Source organism: Quercus suber, unplaced genomic scaffold (assembly GCF_002906115.3).
Source record: "Quercus suber isolate HL8 unplaced genomic scaffold, Cork oak 2.0 scaffold_393, whole genome shotgun sequence".
Classification (NCBI taxonomy): Eukaryota; Viridiplantae; Streptophyta; class Magnoliopsida; order Fagales; family Fagaceae; genus Quercus; species Quercus suber.
Window position 1 is genome coordinate 153,201 of NW_027069845.1, and position 21,766 is coordinate 174,966.

Here is a 21,766-nt window from a genome sequence, read left to right on the forward strand (position 1 = left end):
CTGTTGACCTATGTAGTCGAATACTCATAACTTGACACACGATACGAACCCGACATGCGAACACGAATTGCCATCCCTAGTTGAGGGCTTGATTTGTTATAAATAAAAAATAAATAAAATAAAAACTTAATTATTTTATTTGTAACTTTTGAAATTAATGAGTTTAATTTGTTACTTTTAAACTCTAGGATCTAATTTGTTACCCCGAAACTAGGGTTTAAAATGATTCTTTTTTTTTTTTTTTTTAAACCACGCCCCTAAATATTTTTATAATAAATTTTATTTAAAAAAAAAAAAAAAAAAAAAAAAACAAATGTGATTAGAGATGGGCTAGGGGTGGACAAGACAAACCTTTCCAGCACGTGTTGATATGTAAAGCTTTTCAAGTTTCTGATGCTGATGGAGTTCTGCCTCATCAGTGACTAAGTTATCTGAACCTCCATATCCCCCAGCCCCAAACTGTTTTAGGACAGCCTAAAAAGACACTTAATTTAATTAACGAACTTGCTATTGTCAAACTGAAAAATAATTAAAATAAGGTAAGGTTGCGTATGGATACTTGAATTTGGATTTGGATTTGAAATGGCTTAATTCCAAGTCTATAAATATTGAAGCATGTCTTATGGATTTCTAGAATTCTATGAGTTTAGAAGTTATTTAAAATTCAAGGATTTTAAATCCAAATCCTTAACCCTTTGTAAACTATCCAAACAAAGTATTTGGATTTTAATCACTCAAATCCAAATCCATGTACCCAAATCCTGCCATCCAAACACATCATAAATGTTTCTTAAATCAACAGCACAATATAACAATATAAGTAGTGCTTTTTTAGTAAAGATTAAATGCAACTGTAAGTGAAGGACAACGAATTGGAGCACCAAATCAATGACCAGTGTCAAAGTAAGCATGTGAGCCTACTTATTTTCCCCGTAATTCGTAAGCTCTGCATCTGCATGGACCAATGTGTTTCAAACCCACAACCTCATCCCCATTCCTATGAGGGTAGGAGATGCAAGCCTACTCAATGGATAAAAAAGAAAAGAAGGCTACAAGCACTGAATTCACACATGAGAAGCAGGCCTTGGTTATCTGAAATGACTAAAATACAAATAGTGTTAAACTATAAAAGGGCTCTGCTTGGACATCTCATGGAAATCTGATTTCCCCATCATGTTCTCTATTTGATGTTATAGCACAAGCCCCATTATTGTAAATAAGGCTGACTATAAATAATGAAAACCATCAACAAAAATGGTGGGGAAATTAATGGAAAATAAGCCTATATCATTATTTCAGTGATAGCACCAGTTTTCCTATATGGCCTAATTCCAGATAAAGTTCTGTTCTTTCAATATACAACAATAGTACCAAAATTTCAGGGTCAGCTATGAATCCTCAACAGAATAATCAGGATTGGCCATTTGTATTTTATTCCGCCAATTGCCTCCAAAAAAAGATAAAATAAAAAGACCAAACATGCATTAAGTTTATCATCCATGACACACCATTAACTCTATCACCAATGGGTCTTGAATGCACAACCTCACCCTCTACATAATCTTACAATCGAAGAAGATCCCATTTGAGCTAAAGCTCATTAGAAACTCTATGCCCCAACTTAAACTCACAAAATCCAAACCTAACTTGCTAACTTAAAAAAAGAAAAAAAAGAAAAAAAATCCTCCCTAACACAACATTGCCCATAAAACCATTCTTCAATTCTATCAAATCAAACTCCTAATCTAAGTCCGCAAAAGTTTTGATTTCCAGTCCCCGAAACAGTCAGTGCTAATTAAAGCTGAAAGAATCAAAAAAAATTTCAAATCAGCTCATCACCCTTTAAAGCTAACTTGGCTATGCATCAGTCAGCAGCAATACTAGCTTATTCAATAGCATATAAAAATCACAGATTTTGTGGGATTCTCTTTTCACTTTCAAAATTAAAAAATGCACAATCTGATAGATCCCAATACTCAATGTTACAGTACTAATATTTGAGCCAATAAAATTTTGCGCTATTTCCATTTTCTTAACGAATGCCAAACATGAAAACTAGAAACATGAATACACATAAATCGATCAAAAAATTTTGAATTTAGGAGGAAAATCTAATATGGGTTTGAGGAAAAGATTGAATTTTTAGCATTTAACGGATCTAATTGTAAAGAAATGAGAGATGGGAATAGTAGAGGATCTGAAATAAACAAAGTTTTGGTTGAAAAAATCAAATAGGGTTTGTGAGAGAGAGGACCTGTTGTTGCCTAGCGACCTGTTCTCGAAGCTTGGTGGCTTGCTTTCGAATAGCTTCCATTCAAGAGCGAATCGGGCAATCAGATTTTCGGTTTCGGTTTCGATTTCGGTTTCTCAGACACACAGAATACCTGTAACAGAGTTTCAGAGTGAGAGAGAGAGATAGAGAGAGAGAGAGAGAGATTTTCAAAATGTGAGTTGTTTGAACTTGCAAACTTTTTGGTCCCTTCGTGGAGACACTTGTCTAATTTTTTTTTTTTTTTTTTTACTTTTTTTAATTTTTTAAAAAACTAAGTTTCAATTTATGCATCCACTCAAAGCTCCAGGCCGGATGACATGCCTCCCCTCCTCTTTTACTAGAACTATTGGGACTTGGTTGGTAATGAGGTAACTTCTTCAGTTCTACACTTCCTAAATTCTGCCTCTTTGCTTGCTAACCTTAATTATACTTTTGTTACACTCATTCCTAAGGTTAAAATCCCGGAGTATATTTTAGAATTCTGACCTATTAGCCTGTGTAATGTGTTGTACAAAATTTTTTCTAAGGTGTTAGCAAATAGACTTAAAAGGATTTTACCAAATATTATCACTAAACATCAAAGTGCTTTTATTAAAAGTCGCTTAATATCAGATAATATTTTGGTAGCTTTTAAATCCTTACATAGCATGTAGAGGCATATAGGAAAAGATGATTATATGACTATTAAGCTTGATATGAGTAAAGCTTATGACAGAGTAGAGTGACCATATTTGGAGGCAGTTATGAGAAAGATGGGTTTTGATGATCGATGGGTGAGACTGATGATGATCTGTGTTACAACAGTCTCTTATTCCATTTTAGTCAACGGTGAACCAAAAGGCATGATCACACCATCTCGTGGTATTAGACAAGGAGACACTTTATCTCATTTTCTATTCTTGTTATGCACTGAAGGACTTCATGGCCTTATCTCACAAGCAGCTAGCCGGGGTGATATTAAGGGTTATGCTCTTTGCAGAAATAGCCCAAGACTAACGCATCTTCTTTTTGCAGATGATAGTTTTTTATTTTGCAGGGCCACGGAACAGGAATGTCAAAAAATTCTTGATATCCTAGAAGTCTATGGCAGCTATTCTGGACAACATATAAACAGAAACAAAACTACCATCTTCTTTAGCAAAAATACTTCTGAGGTGAAAAGAGAGCATATTAAACAAGCTTTGGGTTTACCAGAGATTAAACAATATGAGAAGTATTTGGGCTTGCCATCTTTCGTGGGAAGGAGGAAAAAAGCAAGCTTTAATTTCATAAAGGAAAAAGTGTGAAGGAAGATGCAAGGGTGGGAGGAAAAATTATTATCACAAGTAGGAAGAGAGATTTTAATCAAAGCTATGGTTCAAGCAATCCCCACATACACATTGAGTTGTTTCAAACTTCCTTTGGGTTTGTGCAACGATATTGAAAGCCTTATTCGAAAGGTTTGGTGGGGACAACGAGGAGAGAGACGTAAGATTCACTGGGTGAAGTGGGACCCTCTTTGTCAATCAAAAGCTAATGGAGGTATGGGTTTTAAAGACTTGGCTCTCTTTAATGATGCACTTCTAGCCAAGCAAGCTTGGCGTCTTTTACAAAACAAGTAGTCCCTCTTTCACAAAATATTCAAGAGTAGGTTTTTCCCTACATGTTCATTCATGGAAGCACCAGAGTGCTCTAGTGGGTTGTATGCATGGTGAAGTATTCTCCAAGGTAGGGAGGTTCTTAAACAAGGAGCACGTTGGAGAGTTGGGTGGGGTGATTCAATTAAAATAAGGGATACCCCATGGCTCCCTTCACTCAGCCACACAAGAATTATGTCTCCTATTCTTGAAGGCATGCATGAAGCCACATTGGATACCCTTATAGACCAGCAATCCAGAACCTGGGATTTAGAAATCATCAAAGGTTACTTTAATCCGTTGGAGGTGGACCTTATTCTCAAGATTCCACTTAGCTCCAACTATGTCGAAGACAAGCTTGTTTGGCCTCATACAGCAAATGGTGTCTATTCGGTTAAATCCGGATATAACTTCATAGCAAAAGAAAAAACTTTGCCTTTGCCGGTTTTCTCTAATCAAGGTGATGGTCAAAGTGTTTGGAAAAAGCTATAGAGCCTTGTAGTGCCAAATAAGGTTAAGAACTTCTTGTGGAGAGCTAGCAAAGAAGCGATTCCGGTGAAGAAGAATCTGGTTGCTTGAAAGGTTATTGCCGAGGATGTATGTGATCATTGTCACGTGGCCACTGAAGATGTCCATCATGCATTGTGGGACTGCCAAGAATTGTCTGCCATGTGGGAGGCTGAAGCAATGTGGTTATTTCGAAGAACAAGGAAGTTCTCAAATTTCTTCAAATTGGTGCGTTATGTGCTTGAGGAGAACAAAAACCCGGCTCTCTTTGCTACCTTGGTGTGGACAGTTTGGTCCTGTCGAAAATCTCTTCAGACCAGTAACAAGCCATTTCCGCTCTCTCAAGTGGTCATTTCAGCCTCACAAACCCTCCTGAACTTTACCCAGTCCCTATCGATCCCAAAAGTGCAGTCAAGTGTAGTGACAAGACTACAACTCAGCTGGACTCCTCCCTCGTCGACGAGTCTCAAGATTAACTTTGATGGTGCCGTATTCCGCGAGACAGACGAAGTTGGACTGGGAGTTGTTATTCATGATCATCAGGGAAGGGTGATGGCCTTCATGTCCGAAAAAACTAGGTTACCATCTTCCTCAGATGAAGTGGAAGCGATGGCAGTCGTTAGAGCCATCACTTTCGCCCTTGAACTCCATCTACCCTCTGTTATTGTCGAGGGAAATTCAGAGTTGATTATTTCAGCCTTACGAAGCGAGGAGGAATCCTTTTCTTCCTATGGCCATTTGATTTCCTCAGTTAAGCAGAACCAAGAAGTCTTTTCTTGTATTTCTTTTTCGCACACCCGTAGGTCAGGCAACTCTTTAGCTCATAGTTTAGCTCAGTATGCCAGACATATTAATGCTCTCACATTGTGGATGGAGGATGTTCCACCACAACTTTACCATGTTCTTGTAACTGATTTTAGTTGATTAATAAATTTCTTTGAGGTCTTGATTCTAAAAAAAAAAAAAAAATTATGTATCCAGATTTCTTATTTAATGAAAATAAATTTTACCGGATCACATATAGAAAAAGAAAAAAAAAATGAATGCTTTATTGGAAATCAATATAAATAATGACCATGATCTCAAATTCTTATTACTATGTAATTTAAGTTTTTTTAATAAAAATAATTTAATGATTGTAAATTTGCATTAAGAGTTTATATTTTTGCTTTAAAAAAAGGTTTATATTTTCTATACATCAAGGTTATGGTTAGCACCTCCACTGCTGGTGCTTTTAATGGAAACATTCAGCGTAAAAATTCTCTATCCTACTATAATAATCGAATTATCTACATATATATTATGTAATATGATCTTGGAAGACGTTCCACTTAATGTGATTAAGACAAATCCTCTCTCTGATTATAATTATTAAATTATCAAAATTATATTTTCTATGCAATATCATCGTTGAAAACGTTCTACTTAGAGTCTATTTGTAATTCACTTATTTTGTTGAAATTGAAATTTTTTTGCTGATAGTACTATAAATAAAGGTAAAAGTTAGCTAAAATAGTACAATAGGACCTATAAATAGTATCAAAAAGTACAGTAGAGCTTATGAATAGTAGTAAAAATAAGCTGAATAGTAAAATAGGCTAAATTTTAATTTGGAGCCAAACGCACACTTAATGTGATTGGTACAAATCTTCTACATTTTTATAATTATCGAATTATCAAAATAAATCAATATTATATATATATATATATATATATATTGGCAAAATCCAAAATTAACCTTCTAACTTTCAGCTTTTTTCATTTCGGTCTTCTAACTTTGAGTTTTGTCATTTCAGTCTTCTAACTTTCAATTATTGTCAATTTGGTACTCCGTTAAACCCCAGTTATGTCTTGTCATTAATTGAGCCAAAAGACATTGTTTTGGTTTTTTTTTTTTTTTTTTTAAAATAAAATTTGGAATTAAAAGAAAATAATAAAAAAAACTGATATTAAAAAAAGAAAACATTTAGGGGAACGACGACGTCGTTCCCTTTACTTGAAATCAAAACCAAGGAATGACGACATAGCTGAAGGGTAGCAACTAGTGATCGGTGGACGTTGTTATTGTTGTTGTTGACTTGTTGTTATCAATGGAGCTCTTTTGCTCGCAAGACCCAACCTCCAAGATAATACCTTTACCAAATCATCACACTCGTACTTGCATATTCTCTCGGATTAATCCAAGAGTGACTGGCCTTGGTGGTCGACGGTGTAGTAGCCACCGTAGTGGGTGGTTGGTGAGAGCAGAGGTAGCAGCTGCAACAGCGCAAGTGGAGCAAACCGGAGGTAAGATGATGGTGGAGCTAGTCGGAGCTTTCAACGAGCTGATGGAGAGGACAAAGAAAGTATAGTCGAGCAGCTACTCTAACATATTGTTTAAGTTTCTCAAGCTCTCTCTCCCAATATTCCACACCTTGCCTCTCGCTCCTGATGGCCTCTCTTCTCTCTCCAAGGCTCTGTCTTTAGCTCTTCTTCTAGCTGACCTTCGAGTACAGCTGCCCATTCCTTTTTTTTTTTTATTTTTTTTTTAATTTTGAAATTTATTTTTAAAAAAAGAGAGTCAAAACAATGTCATTTTGGCTCAATTAACAGCAGGATATAATTAGTGTTTAATGGAGTACCAATTGACAATAATTGAAAGTTAGAGGACTAAAATGACAAAACTGAAAGTTAGAGGATTGAAATAAAAAACACTGAAAGTTAGAGGGTCAATTTTGGATTTTTGCCTCTTTTTTTTTTTATGCAATATCATATTTGAAGACGTTAATGTGATTGAGACTATCCATAACTTCTTGGGTCTGTTTGGAATTCACTTATTTTGTTGAAACTGAAAACTTTTTGCTGAAAATACAGTAAATAAAGGTAAAAGTTAGCTGAAATAGTATAATGAGACACATAAATAGTATTAAAAAGTATAGTAAAATCCATGAATAATAACAAAAATAAACTAAATAATAAAATAAATTGACAAAATTAATCATGCCAAAGAACCACTCAATCACTCCTCACTAGGCACTTTCCTCCATCATAGCTAACATCAACCATTTAACTCATTTTTTCCCAGAGGATTCTTTGGGTAATATATTAGGATGAAGGATTGTTGCCGCTGCTCCTGTATCAAATAATGCTATTACTGGGATGGGTCTGGCATAGGTATCAAGGAGGATGTTTACTTGGGCTATAGGTGTAGGACTGGTTAGGGGAGCTATAATGGGCTGGGATGTAAAGATGGCTTGAATTTCAGGGTCTGAATCTTCTTCATAATCCGATTCTTCCTCAGAGGTAGAATAAGCCATGACTGCTAAAGCTTGAGGGGAGTATTCATCATCCAATGAGAATAAGGACTCCACGTCTGAAAAAGGAGTATCATCTGCATGAATCTGAGCCTGCTCCAAAAGTTTTGCTGATTTCTCTCGTTTTGGGCAATTTTTTGCAAAGTGACCTGGCCGTCTGCATACAAAACAGACCTTTGAGGTTTTTCCTTTGAACTGCTTTCTTCTGAGAAATTTCCATTTCATTCCTCAAAACCCTTACCCTTGCTGATTCAGAAGAACCCTTTCTGCTCCCTGTAATTGAGGATTCTGAATTAGACCTATCAGATCTTGGTCTAGAGGAAGTGTTCATGACTGACAGTCATGCCTTTTGGCCTCAAAAATGCTCCATCCCAATTTCAAAAAGCAATGGTAACTTTGTTCCCCCCAAACCCAATTTCATCATTCCTCAAAACCCTCACCCTTGCTGATTCAAAAAGCAATGGTAACTTTTTTGTATTGTATTATGTATTTCGTTTTGTCTATAAATAGGGACCTTGTAATCTTAAGGAGGCAAGAGAGAGTTAGGAGAAGCCTCCATAGCCAACCTGAGTCCTAGATGTCTGATGTAAAAAAAGCTCTCAAATCTAATAATATCGTTTGCTTTATTGTATGTTGTTCTGAGTCTTAATCCTTATATCCATACTATTTTTTATACTTTTTTAGTAGGATATGTGGTTTACCAGTTTCTATAACGCCTCTGTTCCATAATCTTCTTACACTCCCTGTTGTTTATTCCGTGTCTCTTCCCTGTTGTCTACATAGTTGGTATCAGAGCCATACAACCAGTTTCTCACTCCTTTGATTAGTATACTTTAATTATTGTCATGATTAGTATGCTCTGTGAATTACAGTTGCCACAATACGTGGATCCTCTGTATCATTCACATCAGAACACTAGATTTGATAATCAAGTAGAACACTAAGGGGTTTGCTCTTAGAAGTCTCAAAGGATTTTATTTTCCATAGTAACCTTGTGGACGTTTAAGCCTGAGGTGGTGTCTAGTCCTGTTAGGCCTTGGAAAATAGTTCTTTCTCAAAGAAACTCTCATGGCAAAAGTATCTTTAGATATCACTGATACAACTAGTTCTGCCTTTGATCTTTCCCTTCGCAAATCTACTGCAAATAGGTTAGATTATCTGTACGAAATTTCTCATGTTCCTGAAGATAGTAAGATCCCTATTACTGATTTCCCTATTGTAAATCCTTATATTGTATTTGATAAACCTCAAACCTCTTTTAGACAATCTATAAAAAAGTTGCTAGGCCCTTCTCGTCCTTCTACTGTAAAAGAATATGTTCAAGCCTCTAAGTTTGATCAGTTTAATATCCCAGCAAGTGAAACAGAAAATTTTATCACTCTTGCCCTCCCCAGAGAGTTTGTGATTCCATGGCAAAAACAAGGATACACTCATCTTCATTTTGGTGCAGTAAGGCTGGCATTAACCTTTCACGGAAGAAAGGGGCTTCCTATAGCTTCCAGAATTTCACTTCTTGATTCCAGATTTCTAGAATACCAGAATGCAATCATTGGAACTGTCCAAACCACTCTCAATGCAGGAACAGTTTTTGTCACCCTTTTTCCTAACTTCAACATGTCTCTTAAGGATCCTCATCTTTGTGATGCTCTTAAAGTACAAGTTCAGATTACAGGAGCTTCTCAGGTACAAGATACATTTGCAGCCACACTTCATTATCAGTTGGCATACAGACTCCAGAATCATGCTTTTGATATGGCCGTTCCAGATCTAGCTCAGTCCAATGATGCCTTACTGATTCAAGTTGATCCGGGGATGACACCAATGTGCACATTTGTTCCTAGACAATTAAATAGGGAACAAATGACTTCTATTTTTCCAGAATTATGGATTACAAGATATGAGATGCTTCATCAAGCAACTAAGCCAATCCAGTCAAATGAACCTTTCTTTATCAGAAAAGCAAATGGTGAAGTGGAGACAAGATTCATAACGGACCCTCCAGCAAAGAAAGATGTGACGGTCTTTCCGACTGAAATGGCAATGCTCCAGCCAGTTTCATATGTTGGAGAAAATGGTCTTAAAATAAAGGCATTTGGCAAAGATGGAAAGCCTTACTATGAGGGAAAATCACCCTCTGGCCACATATGGTGGGATGTTTGCAATTGTGCTGACTGCCAAGAAGATGAAGACTTTGAAGAAGATAATTCAAGAAGAAAGAAGAAAGCTTCCCAGCAAAAACTCAAAGAAAGATATGAAGCAGGAGATCCAGAAGTTGACCTCCTTGGAGAATCCTCTGGGAAATTTGACTATTATGTTCTGTATTCAACAAAGAAACAACCTTCTCCCTCCCCATGTAAAGAAGAGCATAACCAAAACCAGAAACCTCCATTAATCCCATATTATCAAAAGATCCTTCCCCAGATACCAAAATATCAACCTCTCCCTATGGCCCAAAACCATACACAAAAATCTTTACCATGTTACATGTTTGATCAGGCTTCACCGTCCTATTCACAGAATTTCCCTCCATTAGAAAGCTTTGATCATCCCCATGCCAATACCAAACATGTATGGAAAATCAAAAACCCTGTTGGAGTTAATCCAGATGGAACCAAGAAGCAGGTTTCCTTAGCAGAAGCTGCTTTAAATTGGCAGGCAGAAAATGTTGTGGCCCAAAACCAAGTTCTTTCAAAGATACTGGATAATCAACAAAAGATGGCTGAGGTCGTCACCCACACATTTTCATCCTCAAATTCCCTTATTGAGGACCTGAAAAAGAAAATCCAGGCAATTGATCAAGAATTGGCAACCATCACAGCTACGGTCAGAGATCTGTCTGTTTCTTTACCTCTCATTAGACAGAAAGAAAAAGAGAGAAGGCAGTTGTTGCTGCAACTTCAATCCATGGACGGATCACAGAAGGAAACACCTCAGACTCCTCCTATACATGTCCATATGCCTCTTCAGCCTCGCCAATCGTTATATAAAGACCTGACCATACCATTGACCTCTCCTTTTTCCCCAATCTCTCCTTACCAAAGTCTGCAACCATTAGCCATAACACATCCAGACCATAATCCTTTCAAGCCAAACGGAATTTTCCCTACCATAACCTACAATATTCCACCTCAACCTGAACCTCAAAACAAACCACAAACTGCACCAGGTCTGACCAAGAAAGACAAAGAACCTTTGTTTCAACCTCCTGATCCAACTGTTGGGGCTTCTTCAAAGCCTCCAGATATGAACATGTTAGCAATAGACCCTGACCCCCCAAACCCAATTTCATCATTCAAATCCCTCATTCAGGACAGAAGTTCTGCTCCCTGTAATGAGGTTTTGAATTGATGAAATTGGGTTTGGGGGGTCAGGGTCTATTGCTAACATGTTCATATCTGGAGGCTTTGAAGAAGCCCCAACAGTTGGATCAGGAGGTTGAAACAAAGGTTCTTTGTCTTTCTTGGTCAGACCTGGTGCAGTTTGTGGTTTGTTTTGAGGTTCAGGTTGAGGTGGAATATTGTAGGTTATGGTAGGGAAAATTCCGTTTGGCTTAAAAGGATTATGGTCTGGATGTGTTATGGCTAATGGTTGCAGACTTTGGTAAGGAGAGATTGGGGAAAAAGGAGAGGTCAATGGTATGGTCAGGTCTTTATATAACGATTGGCGAGGCTGAAGAGGCATATGGACATGTATAGGAGGAGTCTGAGGTGTTTCCTTCTGTGATCCGTCCATGGATTGAAGTTGCAGCAACAACTGCCTTCTCTCTTTTTCTTTCTGTCTAATGAGAGGAAAAGAAACAGACAGATCTCTGACCGTAGCTGTGATGGTTGCCAATTCTTGATCAATTGCTTGGATTTTCTTTTTCAGGTCCTCAATAAGGGAATTTGAGGATGAAAAGTGTGGGTGACGACCTCAGCCATCTTTTGTTGATTATCCAGTATCTTTGAAAGAACTTGGTTTTGGGCCACAACATTTTCTGCCTGCCAATTTAAAGCAGCTTCTGCTAAGGAAACCTGCTTCTTGGTTCCATCTGGATTAACTCCAACAGGGTTTTTGATTTTCCATACATGTTTGGTATTGGCATGGGGATGATCAAAGCTTTCTAATGGAGGGAAATTCTGTGAATAGGACGGTGAAGCCTGATCAAACATGTAACATGGTAAAGATTTTTGTGTATGGTTTTGGGCCATAGGGAGAGGTTGATATTTTGGTATCTGGGGAAGGATCTTTTGATAATATGGGATTAATGGAGGTTTCTGGTTTTGGTTATGCTCTTCTTTACATGGGGAGGGAGAAGGTTGTTTCTTTGTTGAATACAGAACATAATAGTCAAATTTCCCAGAGGATTCTCCAAGGAGGTCAACTTCTGGATCTCCTGCTTCATATCTTTCTTTGAGTTTTTGCTGGGAAGCTTTCTTCTTTCTTCTTGAATTATCTTCTTCAAAGTCTTCATCTTCTTGGCAGTCAGCACAATTGCAAACATCCCACCATATGTGGCCAGAGGGTGATTTTCCCTCATAGTAAGGCTTTCCATCTTTGCCAAATGCCTTTATTTTAAGACCATTTTCTCCAACATATGAAACTGGCTGGAGCATTGCCATTTCAGTCGGAAAGACCGTCACATCTTTCTTTGCTGGAGGGTCCGTTATGAATCTTGTCTCCACTTCACCATTTGCTTTTCTGATAAAGAAAGGTTCATTTGACTGGATTGGCTTAGTTGCTTGATGAAGCATCTCATATCTTGTAATCCATAATTCTGGAAAAATAGAAGTCATTTGTTCCCTATTTAATTGTCTAGGAACAAATGTGCACATTGGTGTCATCCCCGGATCAACTTGAATCAGTAAGGCATCATTGGACTGAGCTAGATCTGGAACGGCCATATCAAAAGCATGATTCTGGAGTCTGTATGCCAACTGATAATGAAGTGTGGCTGCAAATGTATCTTGTACCTGAGAAGCTCCTGTAATCTGAACTTGTACTTTAAGAGCATCACAAAGATGAGGATCCTTAAGAGACATGTTGAAGTTAGGAAAAAGGGTGACAAAAACTGTTCCTGCATTGAGAGTGGTTTGGACAGTTCCAATGATTGCATTCTGGTATTCTAGAAATCTGGAATCAAGAAGTGAAATTCTGGAAGCTATAGGAAGCCCCTTTCTTCCGTGAAAGGTTAATGCCAGCCTTACTGCACCAAAATGAAGATGAGTGTATCCTTGTTTTTGCCATGGAATCACAAACTCTCTGGGGAGGGCAAGAGTGATAAAATTTTCTGTTTCACTTGCTGGGATATTAAACTGATCAAACTTAGAGGCTTGAACATATTCTTTTACAGTAGAAGGACGAGAAGGGCCTAGCAACTTTTTTATAGATTGTCTAAAAGAGGTTTGAGGTTTATCAAATACAATATAAGGATTTACAATAGGGAAATCAGTAATAGGGATCTTACTATCTTCAGGAACATGAGAAATTTCGTACAGATAATCTAACCTATTTGCAGTAGATTTGCGAAGGGAAAGATCAAAGGCAGAACTAGTTGTATCAGTGATATCTAAAGATACTTTTGCCATGAGAGTTTCTTTGAGAAAGAACTATTTTCCAAGGCCTAACAGGACTAGACACCACCTCAGGCTTAAACGTCCACAAGGTTACTATGGAAAATAAAATCCTTTGAGACTTCTAAGAGCAAACCCCTTAGTGTTCTACTTGATTATCAAATCTAGTGTTCTGATGTGAATGATACAGAGGATCCACGTATTGTGGCAACTGTAATTCACAGAGCATACTAATCAGGACAATAATTAAAGTATACTAATCAAAGGAGTGAGAAACTGGTTGTATGGCTCTGATACCAACTATGTAGACAACAGGGAAGAGACACGGAATAAACAACAGGGAGTGTAAGAAGATTATGGAACAGAGGCGTTATAGAAACTGGTAAACCACATATCCTACTAAAAAAGTATAAAAAATAGTATGGATATAAGGATTAAGACTCAGAACAACATACAATAAAGCAAACGATATTATTAGATTTGAGAGCTTTTTTTACATCAGACATCTAGGACTCAGGTTGGCTATGGAGGCTTCTCCTAACTCTCTCTTGCCTCCTTAAGATTACAAGGTCCCTATTTATAGACAAAACGAAATACATAATACAATACAAAAAAGGAGGGGCCATTCTGATGGAGTTACATGTGTCCATCACAAGGGAAGGGACCGGCTCTGAAGAATCTTCTAGAAACTTAGAGCTTGAACATATTCTTTTACAGTAGAAGGACGAGAAGGGCCTACCGAGTCCTCTGGACTCGATTTCTATATACGACTTCATTTTGACGTTATGGCAGCACAGCAACAACGAGGACTACAACCAACGGACATGCTCTGTTTTACTCTCCACAAAACAGAGCACATCAACGGACTTGCATCAAATCCATGGCAACAACGAGGACTACAACCAACGGACATGCTCTGTTTTACTCTCCACAAAACAGAGCATACCGAATTTCAATTTTCTACTCTGGATCAAATTTTGGTTTTTGAAATTTTTTTTTGTCAGAAAATCGAAAATTTGTAGCACTTTGTTAGAGCTTAAAATGCTTTCTTCAGTTCCTTGTTTTTGCGCTATTACTATATATATTGTTTAATCTATGCGATATATGGTGCTGCATTGGTGCTTTTTATATATATGTTGATGCCAAAGTAACGACTGTTAGGACTTAAGAAAGCAATCTTACCTTTTAACAAAAGAATCTTTGAATTTCAACCAAAAAAAGAGACAGTAGTGGCATTATATAAGTTTATTTATACTCCTCCATTAATCATTATGTATGGGGATAGAAGAAAATTTTTCTTTGCAGTTTCTTTGGAGATATTAGATAAATTTTTGGCAATATGTTTCTTTACCTATCAGTTTCCTGAATATTTTGGCAAATGTTTTTGACCATTCCCGTCTTCTTGTGGTCAATGTCAAGAGACTTTACCAAGTTTATTGACACTTTCAATCAAGGACTTGCATCAAATCCTTTATTTGTATTTTTTGTTTCTGAATTTTAAATTAAATCTCGTGGTTGGATTTGGGTAGACTTCAACCATTACAGACAGTCCAGAATTACAGAGAAAGGAGGAACGTCAAAATCAAGTCCAGTGGACTCGTTTTTTCTGTATAGAAATCGAGTCCAGAGGACTCGATTTCTATGTACAGAAAACGATTTTTCTGGACTCGATTTCTGGCGTCCAACGTGACAGCTACAGTGAACTCGACTCCAGAGGACTCGAATTGTTAGAAACGAAATTAGTTTGAAAGTTTGCCTAACTAATGGTATTGTTTGGGTTTGATGGTTATTTTCTAAAAAATCCCCTCTCAAACCTATTTCTCTTCTTTCTTCTTTCTACTGGGTTTGGGAGCTTTGGGTGATTAATTTTGTTTTGGGATAATTACAATTTACCCACCTGTGGTTTGACCCGATTTCTATGTGCCTACCTGTGGTTCAAAGTTTGACACTTTACCCACCTGAGGTTACTGCCGTTTATGCTCCGTAACCCACCTCTGTTAAAAAAAAGGGTAAACAAGTCTTTTTACGCCCATTTTATATCTCTCTCCTCCCAAAACAAGAAAAACAAAAAAAACAAAGATTAAAATATGGTATTAGTCCCTCACCGTTCACAAACACGAAGAACACACACAAACATGAAGAACATGCTTCCAGAAAAATAATACAAATCAAATCAAGTAATACCATCAAACATAAATCTATCAAAATACAACCCCAAAATATAGCACAACATTTGATCCCAGGAACTTAAGAACAAATGAATTCAAACCCAAGAACTTAAGAACAAATGAATTCAAATCAAGCATGTATACAATCCCAGGAACTTAAGAACAAATGGATTCAAACCCAGACATATATTAGAAACCCCAATTTCAAATCCAGACTTCTCAAACCCAGAAAAATTAGATGGTAGAAAACGTGACCCGCGGTCAACCAAAGAGAAGAAATGAATCGAGTTGAGTCAGTTGTCCACAGTGGCAGATTGGTTTCAGTTGAAACTGGGAGCAACGGCGATGAAGAGAGATGCAGGAAAACTTGTCGGAGATCACGAAATCTCCACCTGGTCGAAGATCAAGAGATCTCCACCAATCTGGGCAGTGATTTGGATGGAGATGGGTTTTCACAGTCGGATCGAGTCAAGTTTGATTTTGGAGGAGACCCACCACTTGACCTGCCGTTGTTGAGTTTGGACACACACACAGAGACACAAAGATACACAGCACAGAGAGAGAGAGAGAGAGTGATGGACGGTGGAGAAGGGTGGCACGGGGCAAGCCTGGGGCTAGGGAGTACTGGGAAGCGAGATAAGATGATGATGGTGAGCCGAGAAATGCTAAGATTCCGGCCGATCGCACCGAAACCAGTGACAGACGGTTCAGGTTCGAGTTATATGCTGACAGAGAAGAAGAATTCTGTTGTTTCGAAAGGAAGGACGAAGAGAAAGTACGTTAGGGTTCGGAAGAACAGTATGAATGGGTATAAGAAAATGGTTTCTGAGGAAGAAAGCAAAGATGGGGTTTTGAAGACGCTGCAATTGTTGCCTGAGAAAGCTGAAATGAAAGATCCGGTTGATCCTACGGCTGAGAAAGTTGGGGTTGAGGTTGATAACGTGGATGGGGGTGATGGTGGTGGTGGTAGGGGGTCAGATCTGACGGTGGAGATGGGTCAGACGAGGGTGGTGGAGTCGTGGGTGACGGTAGAAAGCGTGGCAGACAAACTTTTGCTTCGTGGGTCTGAAGTTTTTGTTGTTGAAGTTTTCGTTTGCCTTGATCAATCAAAACAGAGCTTAAAGCATAAGAATCTAAATGATTATTTTCGTTATATGTTTATTACGGGGTATAATAATGGTGGTAATTAAAACTAGAGGGTGAGGCGGAGATTACAGCCTTGTTGGACAATTCGGGACTTGAATTCAGCTTCATAAAAATGTTCTTAAGCAATCCAAACCCCTAACTTTTTGATCTGTTTTGTGTTTTGATTTTGAAAGAAAACGTGTTAGAGTAACGGAGAGTGGAGAGGTGGGTTACGGAGGGCTAACGGTCAGAAGCACAGGTGGGCAAAGTGTCAAAATTTGAACCACGGGTAGGCACATAGAAATCGGGTCAAACCACAGGTGGGCAAATTGTAATTATCCCTTTTGTTTTTAAAAGACATGTGAGTCTCACATGCTTTTATTTTGTTAGTATTTTAACGCGAGGCTAACTAGAGTATTGATTTGGCAGTTGTGAATAGTTTAAGGAGTAAATTGGCTAATATAAAAGTTGAGAAGTCTTTTGGCGAGTAACTGAAAGTTTAGAAAGTGTATGGGCATTTTCCTATTATATCTAAAATATATAATAAGGATTATACTTAATATTGTAACTTAATGTACTTAACACTATTTTATGTTAAACATCAAAATTATTTCTATATTTACAAAACTATATTTTATGCTTTAATTATTAACTGTAATTTTAATGTTTACCACTCAATGTGATAGATTAAAGCTAAACTTTTCTTTTTTTACTAAGTTATTAAATAACTTGAAGACAAAATGCGGTGCATAAAACTGTTGTTGTAGACATCGGGTATTCCTTTCTGACTCTACAATGTTGATGAGCTAAGGTATGATACTTGTCATTACTTTTCTTACCTAAGGTATGGCGTATGGATATACTCTAATTTAATATGCATTTTAGATAAACTTATATTCAACAATAAAACTGCTGCTACTTATATATATATATATATATATATATTGATTTTTAACTTTTACTTCACAAAATAAATTTTTTTACACATAATTAGTTTAAATTGCATGTGCAATGCACGTGTTTGATCATTGTATTAAATATAGTTTGATTTATTATATGAAATGATGATATAATTATAATTATTATTCATAAAACAGACAATGAATGTAATTATTACTATGAAATTTTAAATATTGCAAGTTTGAATGCAAATATAGACTAATTGTAATGTAAATATTTTAACACATTTTTTATGACATGAGGCAAGTCAAAGTCTTTTGGAACACTCTCGAACATTAACAATATTTTAAATTGAAAATTGAACCAACTCCAATTCATTCATGAGAGTCGTCCAGGTCAAAAAGACAAGAATGGTTATACCCAGTAGAACGGTCATCCATAGACATATGGGTCGTCCATGAGGAAAGCAACTGGACGACCCCCGACACTTGGGAAAATTCTAGAAAGATTTATCTACAATAACTAGTGAATTGAACCACGTGCTATTATTTCGAGGCATGAGTAAAATCCTAGTTCATCGCTATAACTTCCTACTAAGTACTTAACTTCCAATAACAGTTATAGAAGATAAGATTGAATATTTTAACTCCTATAGCAGTTGTGGAAGTTAACCCTGAACCTTCTGACTTCCTCAAATATAGAGGAAGTTACGAGACAAGTAACCGCTTCAAGAGCACACTATATAAACACTCATTCACATCAAATGAAGGTAAGTTTTAGACAACTCCTAAAATTTTGAAACTCTAGAATTTAAGAGAGAAACTAACTTAAGTATCGGAGGGTTCTTGGCCGGTCTACCCCTGTCACCTTTGATTGTGTGTTTTCTTTTTCAGGCCTTCCAAGCAATTACTAGTCCATTGAAGCCCAGGACATTCAGCTTACTGATTTTCTTTGCATCATCAAAAATTATACATAGCATAACACTGACATTTTTGTTTTCTTTTAGAGGTGGTAATTGTCCTTATTATCTCATAAATTTTATAAAGAAAATGATCATTTGAATAATTTAAGTTTAATTAAATTTTAATGAAAAATATTTTACAAGTAACAATAAACTATAAAAATATCAATTTGTAATTAATTATTTGCGAAACTTTAATGAATTTGTATATTGTGAAACTTTAATTGAGTGTATCTTTAAAGTGACTTGTCCTTTAGAAACATTTTATTAAACCTAAACCTAAACATAAACTTTAGTCAAGTAATTATTTAATTTTTTATGTTCATTCTATGTGTGCATATCTTTTGTACCATGTGATACACATAAGAGAGAAAAATATTGAGATTTTTATAGCCATAACCAAAAAAGTATACACATTTTTTTTATTCCAACAACACGTTAGTGAAAAACAATTCAAAGAAGCAAGGTAATAACATTAGTGTTTCAAAATTCATAGTTTATTTACGTAAGTAAAATATGCCAATTGGTATATGTGCAATTAAGTGTTATGGCGGTTTTTAAAAAGTATATTGAATATAAGCTTTTCACTATATCATGACTGAAATATATAATAGTATTACATTATATTATGATTAATTCTTAATTGGATTCAGGTATCCTGGTAAATAGGTGTACTTTAGCCAAAAAAATTGAGTTGGTAAATGAATAAAAATGGGTGAAAAATTGTTGTTGCTTTAACATTGCTTCCAAGTGCAGCACTGTAGTCAAATAATAACTTGATGAGTCCAAGGTCAATTCCACAAGGAAAATGAGTTGATTAGCAATTTATAAAATAAAATAAAATTTTATTAAACAGAAATTATGATGGGTTGATAAGAAAAAATTAAATTGAGGAAAACAACAATATTTTAAAACACGGGTTTAGGGGATCCAGACAATACATCTATTGGTTTTTTTTTTTTTTTTTTGAGTTAAAAGATCAGAAACTTGTATTGATAATGAAGGAAAAGTATACAAAATGGGTCTAGTGTCCGTAGGACAAAACTGCCGAAAGAGTGAAAACAGCTCAATGAAAGAGCATAGCAGCTAAACACATAATATGACAAAGCTCTTATCAAAAAAAAAATGACAAAGCTGTATAAAGAGAAAACAAAACTTGACATAAGGGGTTCGCTGTGCAATTAAGTGTTATGGTATTATTTTTAGTTTCCCTAATATGACCCCCAGTGTTTCAAAGTAAATTTCGATGCTGCGGTGTTTCGTCGCTCAAGCTTGGCGGGCATTGGTGTCATTGCCCGTAATCATGACGGGGAAGCGGTGGGTGCTCTGTCCTCGCCCATTCCAATGGCTCAGTCCGTGGCGGATTTAGAAGCCTTAGCGTGCTTAAAGGCTGTACAGTTTGCGTTGGAAATGCGCTTCACTCGAGTTGTGTTTGAAGGAGATTCTGCAGTCATCATCAACTCTCTTCTTCACGGCGCGGGTGAAAAAAAAAAAAAAAGTGTTTTTCATTATATTATATCTAAAATATATAATAAGGATTATATTTAATATATTGTAACTTAATGTACTTAACACTATTTTATGTTAAACTTCAAAATTATATCTATATTTACAAAACTATATTTTATGCTTTATTTATTAACTGTAATTTTAATGTTTACCACTCAATGTGATAGATTAAAGCTAATTTTTTTTTTTTTTTTACAAAGTTATTAAATAACTTGAAGACAAAATGTGGTGCATAAAACTGTTGTTGTGGGTATTGGGTGTTCGCTTCTAACTCTACAATGTTGGCGAGCTATAGTATGCACTTGTTATCACTTTACCTAAGGTATGGCCTGTGGATATACTCTAATTTAATATGCTTTTTTGATAAACTTATATTCAACAATAAAAATGCTGTTACTTATATATATATGTGTGTGTATATATATATATATATATATTTGATTTTTAACTTTTACTTCACAAAATAATATTTTTTTTACAAATAATTAGTTTAAATTGCATGTGCAATGCACATGTTTGATAATTGTATTAAATATAGTTTGATTTATTATATTAAATGATGATATAATTATAATTATTATTCATAAAACAGACAATGAATGTAATTATTACTATGAAATTTTAAATATTGCAAGTTTGAAGGACAAAATTGGGAAATGCCCTGTTTGGGCAAAAATAGCAGCTTTATGCCCTTTTCTCTAAACTAAATAGGGAAATGTCCCTGTTTTGTAACTCGACAAACGGGAAATCGAGTTATATTGAGAAACTCGATTATTCAATAGGCGAGTTATGTGTGAACTTGGACTACCACCGTGGTATTTTGTTTCTGAAAAACTCGATAATTCGAAAACCGAGTTATATAACCGACTATGCAGCTATCGAGTTATGCGCTTGTTAAACATCTGTCTATCCTGTCTTGGTGTCAGGTGTACGGTACAAGTCTTGAACATAACTTGATATTGTATTAATCGAGTTATAAAGTATACTCGAAATCCGTAGAGTCGAGTTATTCTCGTATATTATCTACCCATCCCTCCCCATTGAGAGTGTCTTGCATTTCGGCTGAACTGGTTGCACTCTACAGCTCTGCTCCACAGTTGCGTCCGAACTCAAGTAAAATTTGTATCACTTCAGGTAAAAAACTCACATCATAATTTTATCGCAATGGTATTTTTATTTGATATTGTAATGAATTTTTATTTTTTTTGGTTAAATTTTTAATTTTATGGCAATGCTATTTTTTTGGTTAAATAAGTACATTGGTATGATTTTGGTTGTTTGTTGTCGTAAATGTTGGTTAGAAGAAATTGTATTTTTTTGGTTGAATAAGTACATTGGTGTGATTTTGGTTGTTTGTTGTAGTAAATGTTGGTCACAAGAGATTGAAATCTTGACTATAGCAACATTTTATATTGCACATAATCATTATTTTCTAAAAGTTGATGCACATTGTTAACTTGATCATTTGCTGTTATTGTATTCAGCATCAATGTCTGGTTCTGGCAACCCAGAAATTTATAGGCCTCACGATGTGTTCACTGCTATGGGTCGTTGCTGGGTATTGGAAGATGAGTTCAGCTATCCAATCAATCCAAATCTGCGAAATAGTGCTTACGTTCACAATATCATGAGACAGGAGTGGGCTTGGTTATTTCGTGAACAACAAATGTTTTATGATGAGTTGGTTAGTTTTAAGTTGCCAGTGCCTCGGCGACTTGCATCGCAAATGCCCAGAGACACGATCGACGAACTTCGTAAAGCATTGAACCGCATAAGAGAAGAAAATAATCGAATGAAAATACGTCTTAATCGATATCGTACCCAAGTTGAGATTCGAGAGTCAATAGAGGGAGGGTGGTACGA

The 21,766-nt window shown here is 36.2% G+C and overlaps 1 non-coding gene across 1 annotated transcript; it reads right to left on the reverse strand.

The window, feature by feature from the left end:
- Positions 1–300: 300 nt before the first annotated feature.
- On the reverse strand, positions 301–2,693 carry LOC112001015 (uncharacterized). The gene is made up of 2 exons (XR_010624040.1): positions 2,255–2,693; positions 301–474 (listed from the first exon to the last, which is right to left on the reverse strand). It is a non-coding gene; the product is annotated as an uncharacterized LOC112001015 (transcript).
- Between the last annotated feature and the right edge of the window lie 19,073 nt (positions 2,694–21,766).